Consider the following 12,685-nt stretch of genomic DNA (forward strand, 5'->3'; position numbering starts at 1 on the left):
AGAATTAATAGTCTCTCTGCTGTGAAGGGATTTCTTTTATTGCAAGTGTAAGTCATCAAAGATACAAATAGTGTGAGTAAGACCCAATTTAATAGCATGGGGGTTAAACAGCAAATGCTGGAGCGGCTCTAGCAAACGTTGCTTCCAGTCTCAGGTTCTATTCCATCTTTCACTGGGCAACAGTGCCAACAACATGGCAGAAATGGAGGACGCGTGTGCTGAACTTAACAAGACAGGGTTTACTGAAACAACATGCCCCAAAGACAACGCACAGCACAATACACGACGACATGGACAGGGAAATACAGTCAATAACCAGGCAGTGACAAAGACGAAACAAAGACTAATTTTCATAGGTTGTTGGGAGTGTCCAGAGTCTTCCAGATTTACAGACATATACAGACATAGACTAGTAGGGCCTGCTTACTTTAAATTGGTGAAGAGGCAACTAAGATATTAGCACTTTAACTCAAGCATTCTCAGTGGCATAATAGTGGATCTGACATTCACAAATACTCTAAACAATTATTATATAGTGGTGCAAAGAATTATAGTTAAAGCAAAAATCATAGTTAGCTTAGCTCTGTAATGTTGGGCCGTGATCATAAAGTTTTACAGGGCAGTTTACTAAAATCCTGTCAATTCTCCATCGAGCAGAACCATGATCCCAATGCTCATATTCTTATCCAAACAGATTCTAAACAACAAATATAAACTGGAAAATAAATGATTGGAGGTCTATATCAATTAGTTGAAATAAACATGATGTTTGTACTACGTGCTTGAAAGCATGAAGGCGGAAGAATTTTCATGCCTTCAATGAAAGAGAAAATGTGATTGGGCTTGACAATTTGTGTGGCCACAAGGTCCACTGGTTAGTGGAGCTTTACAGATAAAAAATAAAGCAAGAAAATAACTGGACTGGTCAGTAAGTAAGATAATGTAAAAAGTAAACTCCTGACCGTAACACTGAAAGTCTTTGTGACGTGCTGGTCTTGGTGATGAGCATATCTTGATTTGAAACTACAGTTCCAGGCGAGGATTCGGATGAGTAGTCCTGGACCCGTCGCTTAGCTTCTTGCTTGATTCCAAGTTCTGCCCTGGATTTGTAGTCTCAGATGATATTTCCTAGATAATATTGGTTATATCCTTGTCAATTTCTCTTTAAAGTGACAAAATGTTTTCACATTTCATGAAAATTGTAATGTTTTCTTTCTGTCTTCACGTCAGTGTCTGAGTTTCAAATTTCAACAACGTGTATAATCGGTGTGGAGGGGCTGGTCCTCCTTCTGCCCCAAATTGGGTAACGGGCCGTTTATTATTGCACAAAGAAGGACAAATATTACAGTTAAAACGATTGAATTGCTGGCATTCTCAGCACAGCACACCCGCACACAGAGAAGACTAATGGTCCCGTAATTTGACATGCCTTTGAGCTCATTTCCTCTGAAGTTAAATGTCGGCCTCTGTATTTTATTCTCATTACGCTCCGGTTGAGAGGGGGAGAGTGTTTTTTATTGCGAGTCCATGCCGTCATTTCTCACTTTAAAATCTCTTCGTCGCCGGAGTCTCGCGGTGCTCCGCAGGACCGTGTTCTGACTGCTGGATCGCCGTACTCCATCAGCGTTTGATAATATCACCTCCAGTTCACACGCTGAAACTCATATGAGAAAATTTACCTCCCATAGTGTGTGTATTTGAGTGTGTGTGTGTGTGTGTAGACTTACTCCTTTTGCCTCAGTTTTGTTCTGCTCTGTGTGTGTGTGTGTGTGTGTGTGTGTGTGTGGTTTGTTTCACATTAGAGAATTTGCCTCCTATCAGGTAGCACAATTACAGCAGCGCAAATTAAATTTCACGTCTTCGCCCCGCTCATCTACCGACCCACTGCTGCATAGATGCGCGGGGGGTGGGGAGGTTGATGTTACTTAAAGTTAGACTTTTTTCTCCTCTGCTATTATTATTCCCGCGTTTCTGCACTCGTTCTGCGTTTGGCGTGTTGGCGCCAACCTTCGGATGGGAAACGCTCGCTTAGGTATAATCTCGCACGCAGCGGTTGCCCTAGTTACGCAGGTGTTTGAGTTACCTGGGAGAAGCAGCCCCTGCCGGGCGCGCCAGACGGCACAGATCTGCGCTTTGTCATGGTGTGTGGTGGGTGGCTATACTCCCCGTTCCAGTCTGCAGCCCCTTTTACCTGGAGAGAAAGAAAAACTCGTCCTTTTGATTTATGGCCTTTTCAGCTCAAACCCGAGAGAAGGAGACTATTCTTTCAGGCACTGCGTGCACGTGTGTATGTGTGTGTGGGCCGCACTACACACACTACTTCCCCCGAAGTTTAGCAGTAAAACAGGGTCCCTACAAAGACGTGTCGGTGTGAGCATGTGTTAAAGAGAGATAGGACAGTGGAGCAAGCGTTGAGGCTAATCGTGTGTGTTTTTGCTCGTGTGTGTGCGTGTGTTTTGCGGTCAGTACGAACTGGCACATTAATTACGCTCATGGGCTGTGAGCGAGATAAGTGTTGGCTTACCTGTTGTGTTTTTTTTCTATTCTTTTAATCAGCGACTCATTAAAAGCCCAGAGACCCCGACAGGCTGGGGTCTCCCCCGTTTTCCCTCATCTCCTTCCCCAAACTCCTCCTAAATTAGACCCACACTGTTAGACCCAGGTTAATAATCACAAAATTCTGTTTTGGAGCAAAGTGTCTCCTTTCTTTGTCCGTGGTGAATCATTGCTGAAGATCTGTTTTTCTGCATTTCATGAGCTTGTGTAACACATTCAGTTGCATAATGTAAGCCGGAGCGATGCTCATTGTTTTAACAGGCACCACGGTGCATCCCACTTCCCAACACACACCAGTAGCAAATACTCATGGACCAATGTGCTGTTTTTTTTTGTTTTTTTTTTGGCTCCCTATATGTACCGCATTGTTTTATGTGCAAAATGAAACACATTCCAATTCCAACAGACACACACACACACACACACACACTCACTGCATCCATATACATGCTTTTTAGACTAGGTCCCCACAAAGTCCTACAGACACGTGTTTATGTGTGTAAGGGCACAATTGCCACTGATTGACTAGGCCCGTTTCACCTGAAATGTTCAGTTGACAAATGCTTGTTGTTTTAATTGTGGTAGAGACCCCAGTTTGTGACAGATCTCTGCTCATCACTCACACTCCGTCTGCTCCTCCGGGCTCTCTCCCTTTCTCTCTGTCTGTCTGTGTGTGTGTGTGTGTGTGTGTGTGTAATCTTATTTCCTGTCTGTTCAGGTCCTTGTTTCTGTAGATTGACCTTTAGAGTGTCAGGGGGGATTTATTTTGTCCGTAAGGCAATAACATTTTATAACAAGTAATCCCGCACGCACGCACACACACGCGCACACACACACACACACTGACACAGTGTCAAATTGAGTTCACCTGTCTGTGCTGACCAGCTTTACTGCTCCAGCTGCAAAGCAGTCAGTCACAAACACAGAGACGCACACACAGTACAGTGTGCACAGTGGCCATTAACTATTTTCACATGTTGCTGTGTAATTAAAATGCATTTAATTTGGATTTGTTATTACCAATGTCCAATTATGTTTTTATAAACTCATTACAAATTAAACACTTGTTACCAGGACCATCCGACAGGACCATCTGACTGTCTCCATCTGTGTGTAATTTATGTGCATCAGAAAATTCAGATCAGAATATCTTTCCAAAATTTGTGTTTTGCCTTTGTGTCCAAGCAGCATTTCACATGGACATCATGATTTTGTCATTGTAATGAATGCTCAACATCCTCACTACATGTACAAAGAAAAAAAACAAGCTGGTTTGGGTTTAGATATAATATGCGTTTATATATGCGTTTCATCATTCATTCAGATGCCTTCCCTCAAACTCAAAGTTTTTTTTTACGTAGAAGAGGTGAGAAGGGTGATCCGACCCAGGATCAAATCTTCTTAGCACCAGTGGATAGTTAACCTGAAGTGTAAGACTATTAATCATACTGTATCTACCCAAAATATATGTGAAACACTAACATAATACTGGAAACAAAAAGTAGAGAGGCAGTAGTGGCCTATCAGTAAGGAAGCAGACTACTGATGTCTCCTTGAGCAAGGCATAGTCCCCACACACTGCTCCCCGGTGCCTTTCATTGCTGCCCGCTGCTGACCAAAGGTGATGGCTAAAATGCAGAGGACACATTTTGTTGTGTGCACTTTGAGCTGTGCATGCTGTGTATTTATTGGAAAATTATTGGATTTAAGTGGTGGACTGGAAAGCATGGCAGTGTCCTCATCATTCTAATGTTATAGAAAAGAATTAAAGACTGTTACCTGATTCTTTTTTCTGACTTTGATACAGTGCATCTTTGCATGGTCAGCCTCTTAATCTCCAGCTTGCTTCAGGACATTTTGCTTGGTTTGCGTTACCCTTTTTAAACTTAATCCTGTACTCGCATTTTGCCTCCTGCTTATCTCTTATAGCCAAGCAGCAGTGTTCTTACTTTTTTATTGGAAAAAAAAAGTAAGCAGGAATCTGCATGTAGCTTGATTTTTTGATTAGGTTTGTTTTGTATAGTCCATGTGAGAAGGAAAGAATTTGGCACCATGAGTTGTGAGCTGGTACAAAAACTCTTTCAAAGATATCCTCAAATCTGGGCTGTGTTGTGATAATGTTAGATTCTTCTGGAGTTGTTACAAGACGTGGGAGACTGGAAATAGAAGTAGATTCTGTGGTCTGATGGGACCAAAATTGTGCCTTTTGGCCTGAAGCCGGGTACAAAATATTATCCTCAGAAGAATATCTCTGCCATGAAACATGGTGAAACAGTGTGATGGTGGTTTTCTTCATGACCCTGGGGACTAAAAGCTGCAGCCTTGACTCTGAGGGCCACTCATTACACTGGAGCAGCTAGAAAATGTAAATGTCTCGGCGTTGCCCAGTTCGGACAGTTAAGAGATGAGACAAGATGATCCTTTATTAGTCCCACATGTGGGAAATTTAGTAGGCAGTACAAGATAAGAGCAAAAAAAAAATCAAATAGCATAAAGACTGTACTGACAGTATAATATTAAAAAGTTCACCATACAAATAAATAATCTCGAAATAGCTGTGTATGAGTGTATTAAATATATATGTACACAGTACAGGCCAAAAGTTTGGACACACCTTCTCATTCAATGTGTTTTCATTATTTTCATGACCATTTACATTGGTAGATTCTCACTGAAGGCATCAAAACTATGAATGAACACATGTGGAGTTATGTACTTAACAAAAAAAGGTGAAATAACTGAAAACATGTTTTATATTCTAGTTTCTTCAAAATAGCCGCCCTTTTCTCTGATTACTGCATTGCTCACTCTTGGCATTCTCTCGATGAGCTTCAAGAGGTTGTCACCTGAAATGGTTTTCCAACAGTCCCCAGAGGTGTTTAGTACTTGTTGGCCCATTTGCCTTCACTCTGCGGTCCAGCTCACCCCAAACCATCTTGACTGGGTTCAGGTCCGGTGACTGTGGAGGTCAGATCTCCACTTTTTTGTTAAGTACATAACTCCACATGTGTTCATTCTTATTTTTGATGCCTTTATTGAGAATGTAAATGGTCCTGGAAATAAAGAAAACACATTGAATGAGAAGGTGTGTCCAATCTTTTGGCCTGTACTGTATGTCTATAAAGCATATTTATGTATGTACATAGATTGCACATAAGAAAAAAACTACGGTGTATTGGATGTGTATGTTCGATAGTCTATGTATGTATGTTTTGCAGCGGTTGGCAGTAAAGACATCCCACCCACATCATGGATGCTGCAGCCTACCACTGAAGGAGCTGCTCAGTGCTGTCAGGGTCTCCTGCATTAGGTCTGAGATATTGTCTAAAAGGGACGACAGCTCACCTGTCACTCACCACCTCCACTGGGTCCAGAGGGCATCCTAGAACAGAGCTGGCCCTCCGGATCAGCCTGTTCAGTCTCTTTCTGTCCCCAGCAGAGATGCTGCTGCCCAGGAAGACCACACCATAAAGGTGGCTGAGGCCACCACAGAGTCATAAAAGGTCTTCAGGAGTGGCCCATTTACTCCAAAAGACCTGAGCCTCCGCAGCAGGTACAGCCTGAACTGCCCTTTTCTGTAGAGAGCATTTGAGTTGTGGGTCCAGTTTAGTGGTTGCAGTGGAGGATGTTTGTGCCCGTGGAAATCTACCACCAGCTGCTTGAATTTTCCAATGTTGATCTAGAGGTAGATCTGGCAGTGGTCTACAAAGTCCCGGGTCAATTCTCTGTTCTCCTTGTCGTCCCCATCCGTGATGAGACCGACTATTGCAGAGTGAAGAGGAACAGTGCAAGAACCAAGAGTGATGGGTTAAAAGCAGAGGGCACATTTCGCTGTGTGCATCATGTGCTGTGTTGCAGTCTTTACCCTGACTATCACTTCACTTTCACTTTCAATACACAACACCACAGCAAGAAGCGTAATAATTGTATGTTTTCTACGTACTAGGAGGAAAACGAACCCGCATTAGTCAACAAAACACCCCATTAAACCATGAATCCGCATAACCCCTACACCAAACAGTACATTTACACTTGTGGTGTGTGATTGCTGGTCAGCAGGAGTTACAGAACCATGACGGAGGCGCGCACTGATGGCGGTTTGCGCTGTGTTAACACGTCGGCAGTAGCCGAGGGCGGAGGGGAGAGGGTGTCATGGAAAAGGGGGAGAAGGTGGAGAACCAACAGCACAAAACAATATCAGGCCAATCAGTAAAATTAGAGCACAGAGAACACAAAGGGGGAGTAATTAGCAGCAATCAGAGCTGAAGGAGTTCAGCGAGACGTTCCTCTCTTGAGTAAAGGGGAAAAAAAAAAAAAAGGAGTTGTTTCCTGCGTGTTTATTTTTCTGTGTGATCCCCAGATCCTTATTTTGGGTCAAATTAATGATGATTTATTCCAAGCATCTTCATGGTTCAGGATAGGTTTTTTTTTTTTAAGTAAGTGTGTGTGTGCGATTGTGTGTGTTATCCCTTAGTGGCTCTTCTCTTTTATCGCTCTCTCTCTCTTTCTCCATTATTGCCACATATGGGGGGGCTGTATGGGTACTGTGGGCAGTTTATGTAAATCCTTGGGGTTCTGATGGGCTTTTGGGATGTTCTAGTGGCCTTTTCCCTCACTCCATTATAACTCCCCACCCCAAAACTCGCTCCCGCACCCTGCGCCTCTCTCTCCCACCCACACAGCAGCACGGACACAGGCCGACCTTCGCCCATTTGTCCAGATTCATATTTTTCTTTCATTACTGCTCGGCAGAACCGGCGGACGCCGGGAGGGGAGCAGAGATCGGTTTGTCAACAGAGCCCCGGGTTCTGGCGCGCCCCTGCCTCCAAGCGTCCCTTCCCCTCGGCCGCGCAGCGCATCTGAAAGCCGATTCGTGCAGTAGGTTCAAAGTGGGCTTATTAATTTAACGAAAGACAGAGAGACAGAAAGACACTGACACACACTTCAAACGGGCTGAGCGCGGCGCAACACAAAGCCACAGCGAGCGGGAGAAGGAAGAAGGGGCGCCGGAGAGAGACGGAGGGAGAACGCAAGTCTTCTGCCAGCACCTCCCCCTCCTTTCTGATGTATCTGTCTTGATGGAACAAGGCACCCCAAATGTTTTTAATCTTCTGAAGAAAGAGTGCAGTTATGAAAAGGACTGTGTGTTTTCTGAACGATTGTGCTCAGTTGAAGCAAATCTGTTGACTGGGTATGTATTCAAATTTCTCTGTCTTGGTGAGGACTGAAGGTTCTCTCAAAGATAGGAGATTGTGATATTTTTGTTGAAGAAAGTGGATGTACTGCAGAGAACAAATACAAACAAGGATTGCTTGCCAGAAGATGAACTTTTAACCATTTTTATGAACAAAGTTTATAAGTGTGAGGAGCATGTAGACATGACTGACATCTCTCACTTATTCAGGATTGTTTCCACCCCTACCGTCAGTATGTCACACATCCAAGTTGTGGCGTAGAGTCCATCTCAACGTTCTCACGTCTACTCCATTCCCTACACTCCAAATACCCTTTACGTGCAAGGTATGTCACAAATTGGATCTCTGTTATTGTCATCTATTGGGCATCACTAACACAAACATGCAAAATTTAATTCCATTTTTTTGGATGGGTGAACTAGTTAATATGGCCTTGAATAGTGGTGTCTCAATCAATTACAAAAAAAAATAGCCCACAATAATCCAGTTATTCACAGCGATAGGCTGTGATGAATGATGAATAATCTTACAATTCAAATAGTATACTTGAACACCGTTTGGTTGAAGGTTGTGACACCTCTGCGCGCACACAGCTGGTGCATATGCCCCCGATGAAGGAGTCCTGATCAGCCCCAGCTGATGCTGATGGAGAAGGACCGATTCACATTCAACACTCATGTAACACAACCCTATTGACCATGCCACCCAAAGCACGGCAACAGATTTTCTTTTCACCTTTATTGCAAAACAGACAGAATCAGTGCAACATACAGTGTACATTAACAGAGCCAACAACCAGCTGCCAACTCAGTGACCGGATTCAGCTTACATTAACATTTACAGCATTTATCACACACCCTTATCCAGAGCGACTTACAGTCAGTAGTTACAGGGACAGTCCTCCCCCTGGAGCAACTTTTTGCCTTGCCTTGCTTTACAGTAACTGCACCTAAAAGGAAATTATGAGAGTATAATGGGAGCAATGTTTATCATTAATTTGAATTAAAACATTAAAAAAGTGTTAATGTTGAAGCATTAATACTTACAGCAGTGAAATGATTCCTTTTGGATTCTGTGATTTTTTTGGTCTGTTTTGTTGTAAAACTGGATTTTTTTTTTATTCCTTTTTTCCTCTTTCTGTCTTGGTCTTTTTGGTGTCTCATTTCTTAGTGCCACTGGCGCCTCTCCACCGTTCCGCAAAGTCACACTGTTCCACGTTCAGGTGCTCTCTTGCAATATATTAAAAGGGATCTGATTTCCAGACATCAATCACATGGTGCTCTGTGAACCTTTTCTTTGAGTGGAACAGTAATGGCTGCTGCAGGCTACGCTGCACATTCGTCCAAATACATAAATTTAACACAGAAATTCCACTAGAGCCATGCCGCTGTCGATCGGGGCATTATTTTTTTTTTTGTTTTTACTTTTCCTGTTTCTCGGTTTGTTTGTTCCCCCTCCGCATTGAACCGGAACTCTGGGTGCAATAGCCATTTGCTGCTGCACATCAGCACACAAATATTGAGAAAACAAAGGATGGGCCGAGGTGGTATGCAAACTACAGAGACGAGATGAGGTGAGCAAAGCGAAATCTGATTAAAAGCCTCGGAAAGGGCTGCTCAGTGATATTTTCGCAAAAGCAGAAAACCCGCGTCTCCGTCGCAGACGGCGGCGGGACCAGAAGAGCCGCGTTTGGTGGCCAGGGCCATGCTGGGACGCAGGTCAGGCCGGCAGTCCGGAGGAAAGACCACGGCACGAATGAAGCGCAGCAGATGTAATCAGCGGCGTTGTCGTCTAATCGCGCGTTGTCTCAAGACGAGCGTGATTGTAGATAGGTGGAACATCGAGTGCGAAATTCCGTTTTGATGCAATCTCGTCTCCCATCACAAAACATATGTAATGGCTTTTTCAGCTGAAGGGGGGATTTTCGACTCAATATAATTGGAATGTCGGCGGATGGAGACGTGAAGCGCTGGGCCACACTGGTTCTTTAACCGATGAATTATTTCCCTTTCGGACGTTCAGTCGTTTTAATTTCACAAATCAATTTTGCTCTGAGGGTGATGATTGTACTGGAGGGCAGAGATGGTAGTGTGCTCTGCATCTTGGCAATTAAGCCATTCTGGTTTTCTTCAAATTGACAACGTTTTCTTGTGAAAACAAATTATTAATGAAAAGTTATTTTGTACAGCTTCACAATTTATGTTATGATCTAGAGTCTAACTATCCACCCAGGTCTTAATGTTGGTGTGTAATTATTTATGAAATCCAGAGTGAAGTCGTTTTATCTAGATTATTTTCATTCCCTTGTCCCATTGCCTCAAATGGATTGGTTACCAGCATAACATTGTAACCTCCATAACAACGTTTTCTTCCTGTTGAGGCAGAGCTTTATTTTATTTCTGATATGATGTCAGATGAGTGCAAGTTCGCATGTTTATAATGTACAATTTATTTCTTTTCGTTGGTCTTGTTTCTTATTAATGTTAAGTGACATGCCCGCGTACCCCAAAAAACAGCTGCGACAGCATTGGTAAGAGAGAGATAAGAATCCTTCAAACAGAAGGTGACACACACATACTCAACACTTACACAACATAGAAATCCAAAACGTCACCGTCAGTGCATTTGGTTCCAGAGAGATTAGCGAAGTTGGCATGCTGAATATCCAGACGGTGGTCATTTTGACCTTAGATGAGAAGTCGTCTATTCCCCTGCCTGTCATGCTGAAGGTATTAGGCTGTCTGTGAATGGAACAGTGTGAAGATATTTCATAGTGAAAAATTCCTGAACGTAATATGGAACAGAAAAAATACACAATACACAAACACGTACATTCATTCGCACGCATCGTCCCTCAAAGCTGCAGAGAAAAATACTTGAATCTGTATACTGCATCAGCATGTGCCTGTTTTTGCCTTCAAAAACCCTCCAGCATGCCACCATTTCCACATTTAATATCTTTCCCTGAATTAAAAACCCTGACGGGTTATCATAATCGAGTTTCAGGCACAATTGTACAGAGCACCTCGCGTTAACAGAGCAACAGAGAGAAATGGAGGTGCTATTCTCTCTCTGTTGCGTTGCGCTCGATATGAAAGTGAGGGAGACAGAAAGCACCTTGTAATGAGTTTGGAATCATTTCCCCGTAGCTGCTGACTCTTGCTTTCACTTCCCCTTCATATAAATCTCCATTTTCATTTTAGCAGAGAATTATTTCCTCACTTTGTTTTTTAAACCAAAGCAGTTTGGTTGCCCTGGAGACAGGGTCCATATATTACACCGTAGACATTATATTATAAACTCATAAATGAGCTGTGTTTTAATGCAGAGATGTTGTGTGCGCCGTACTGTCAGCATCTGTGTTCTGGGAACCAAATATGAGTTGGGCTTCTGTAATGAATTATGTGTGTGTTCGTGTGTTCTTGCATTTATACAGAGCGTGAGTTCCAAACGTCTTCACAGAGACAGTAATGGTATTAATAGGCGGGAGACTCCCACAACTCCCAGGAGAGGTGTGATGGCTGCTTCTTCCACAGCCTTCCTCAGTACACATTTCACTTCGGCTTCATGAGACCTTGAACTATGACTCCACCTAACAATGGTACCTCATTGTGATGTTTCATTGTATAGTCCTGTCAGGGCCGGCTTGTGGCATAGGCACTATAGGCAAATCCATCAATGTGGCACCACAAACGGAGGAAGAAAAAAATGGTCCCGAGAAACTAGTTGTTTTCTTAAAAGTAGTTGGTATAATTTGTCTTACCTGCTTAACAAAGCCTATTAAGTTGTATTAGTAATAATGATAATAATAACTGGGGCAGTGGTGGCCTAGGGGTTAAGGAAGCGACCCCGTAATCAGAAGGTTGCCGGTTCGAATCCCGATCCGCCAAGGTGCCTCTGAGCAAAGCACCGTCCCCACACACTGCTCCCCGGGGGCCTGTCATGGCTGCCCACTGCTCACTCAGGGTGATGGTTAAAACTTTCACAGTATACTTTGAGGATGGAGAAGAATGCTAAGCCATGCAGAGAGACGGATAAATAACCTTGGCAGCGGTGGTGTGTTGTGAGAGGTCTTGCTTGTGAAGCTCAACAATCCTGTCATGCACAAAGACACAAAATGACTGGGTCTTAAACTTTAAACTGATAAAGAGCTTGTTCGAGTTTAAATGCAGTTTTCAATAATTTACCCTAATGAGCCTGGTTATTTTACTCACTAGCTTCTTAGTTTTGTTGCAAATTTACACTCTTATTCAAGCTGTACACTGATCACTTTACGTCATATCTTCAGTGTTGTCCCAAGGAAATAATAAAATGTACGGGGTGTACTGACTTTTGTGAGATACATGAGATACATGAGAAATATGAAGTGAAAGTGAAGTGATTGTGAAACACTTCAGCACAGCACATGGTGACACAACAACCTTGGTGAGCAGTGGGCAGCCATGACAGGAGCCCCGGGAGCAGTGTGTGGGGACGGTGCTTTGCTCAGTGGCACCTTGGCGGGTCGGGATTCGAACCGGCAAACTTCTGCTTACAGGGATGCTTCGTGAACTGCTAGGCCACCAAGAATATTTGGTTATTCTTGGGTTATTTTGTATAGGTTTGCACAGTATTGATTTTTGTGGTCTTGATGTTCTTGCTTGAATTTCATTTATTGTCATGGATCTCCACAGTCCTGTTTATTGGTCTTATGTTTGTACATCAAAATTTAATGCAGGTAGCTGCTCTCCACCTTTTTTGGGACTGTGTTCTGCCACTGAATTTTTTAGCTGAATCTTTTTCCACTAAATCTTTTAGCAGAACTCAGTTCCAGACAATTCAGGCCAACTCTCGCCCCTGGTACTTTATATTACATTATATATGTAGGTTACATGGTTATAATATGTTGTATTTTGCTCACATTGTCACTATGATTGACTATGACAGATTATGTG

General features: G+C 43.1%; 1 long non-coding RNA gene across 1 annotated transcript; it reads right to left on the reverse strand.

The window, feature by feature from the left end:
• Positions 1 to 219: 219 nt before the first annotated feature.
• On the reverse strand, positions 220 to 2,756 carry LOC114764327 (uncharacterized). Its single transcript, XR_003742496.1, has 3 exons — positions 2,525 to 2,756; positions 2,084 to 2,191; positions 220 to 1,128 (listed from the first exon to the last, which is right to left on the reverse strand). It is a non-coding gene; the product is annotated as an uncharacterized LOC114764327 (long non-coding RNA).
• Positions 2,757 to 12,685: the final 9,929 nt, after the last annotated feature.

This window comes from Denticeps clupeoides, chromosome 15 (assembly GCF_900700375.1).
Source record: "Denticeps clupeoides chromosome 15, fDenClu1.1, whole genome shotgun sequence".
Classification (NCBI taxonomy): domain Eukaryota; kingdom Metazoa; phylum Chordata; class Actinopteri; order Clupeiformes; family Denticipitidae; genus Denticeps; species Denticeps clupeoides.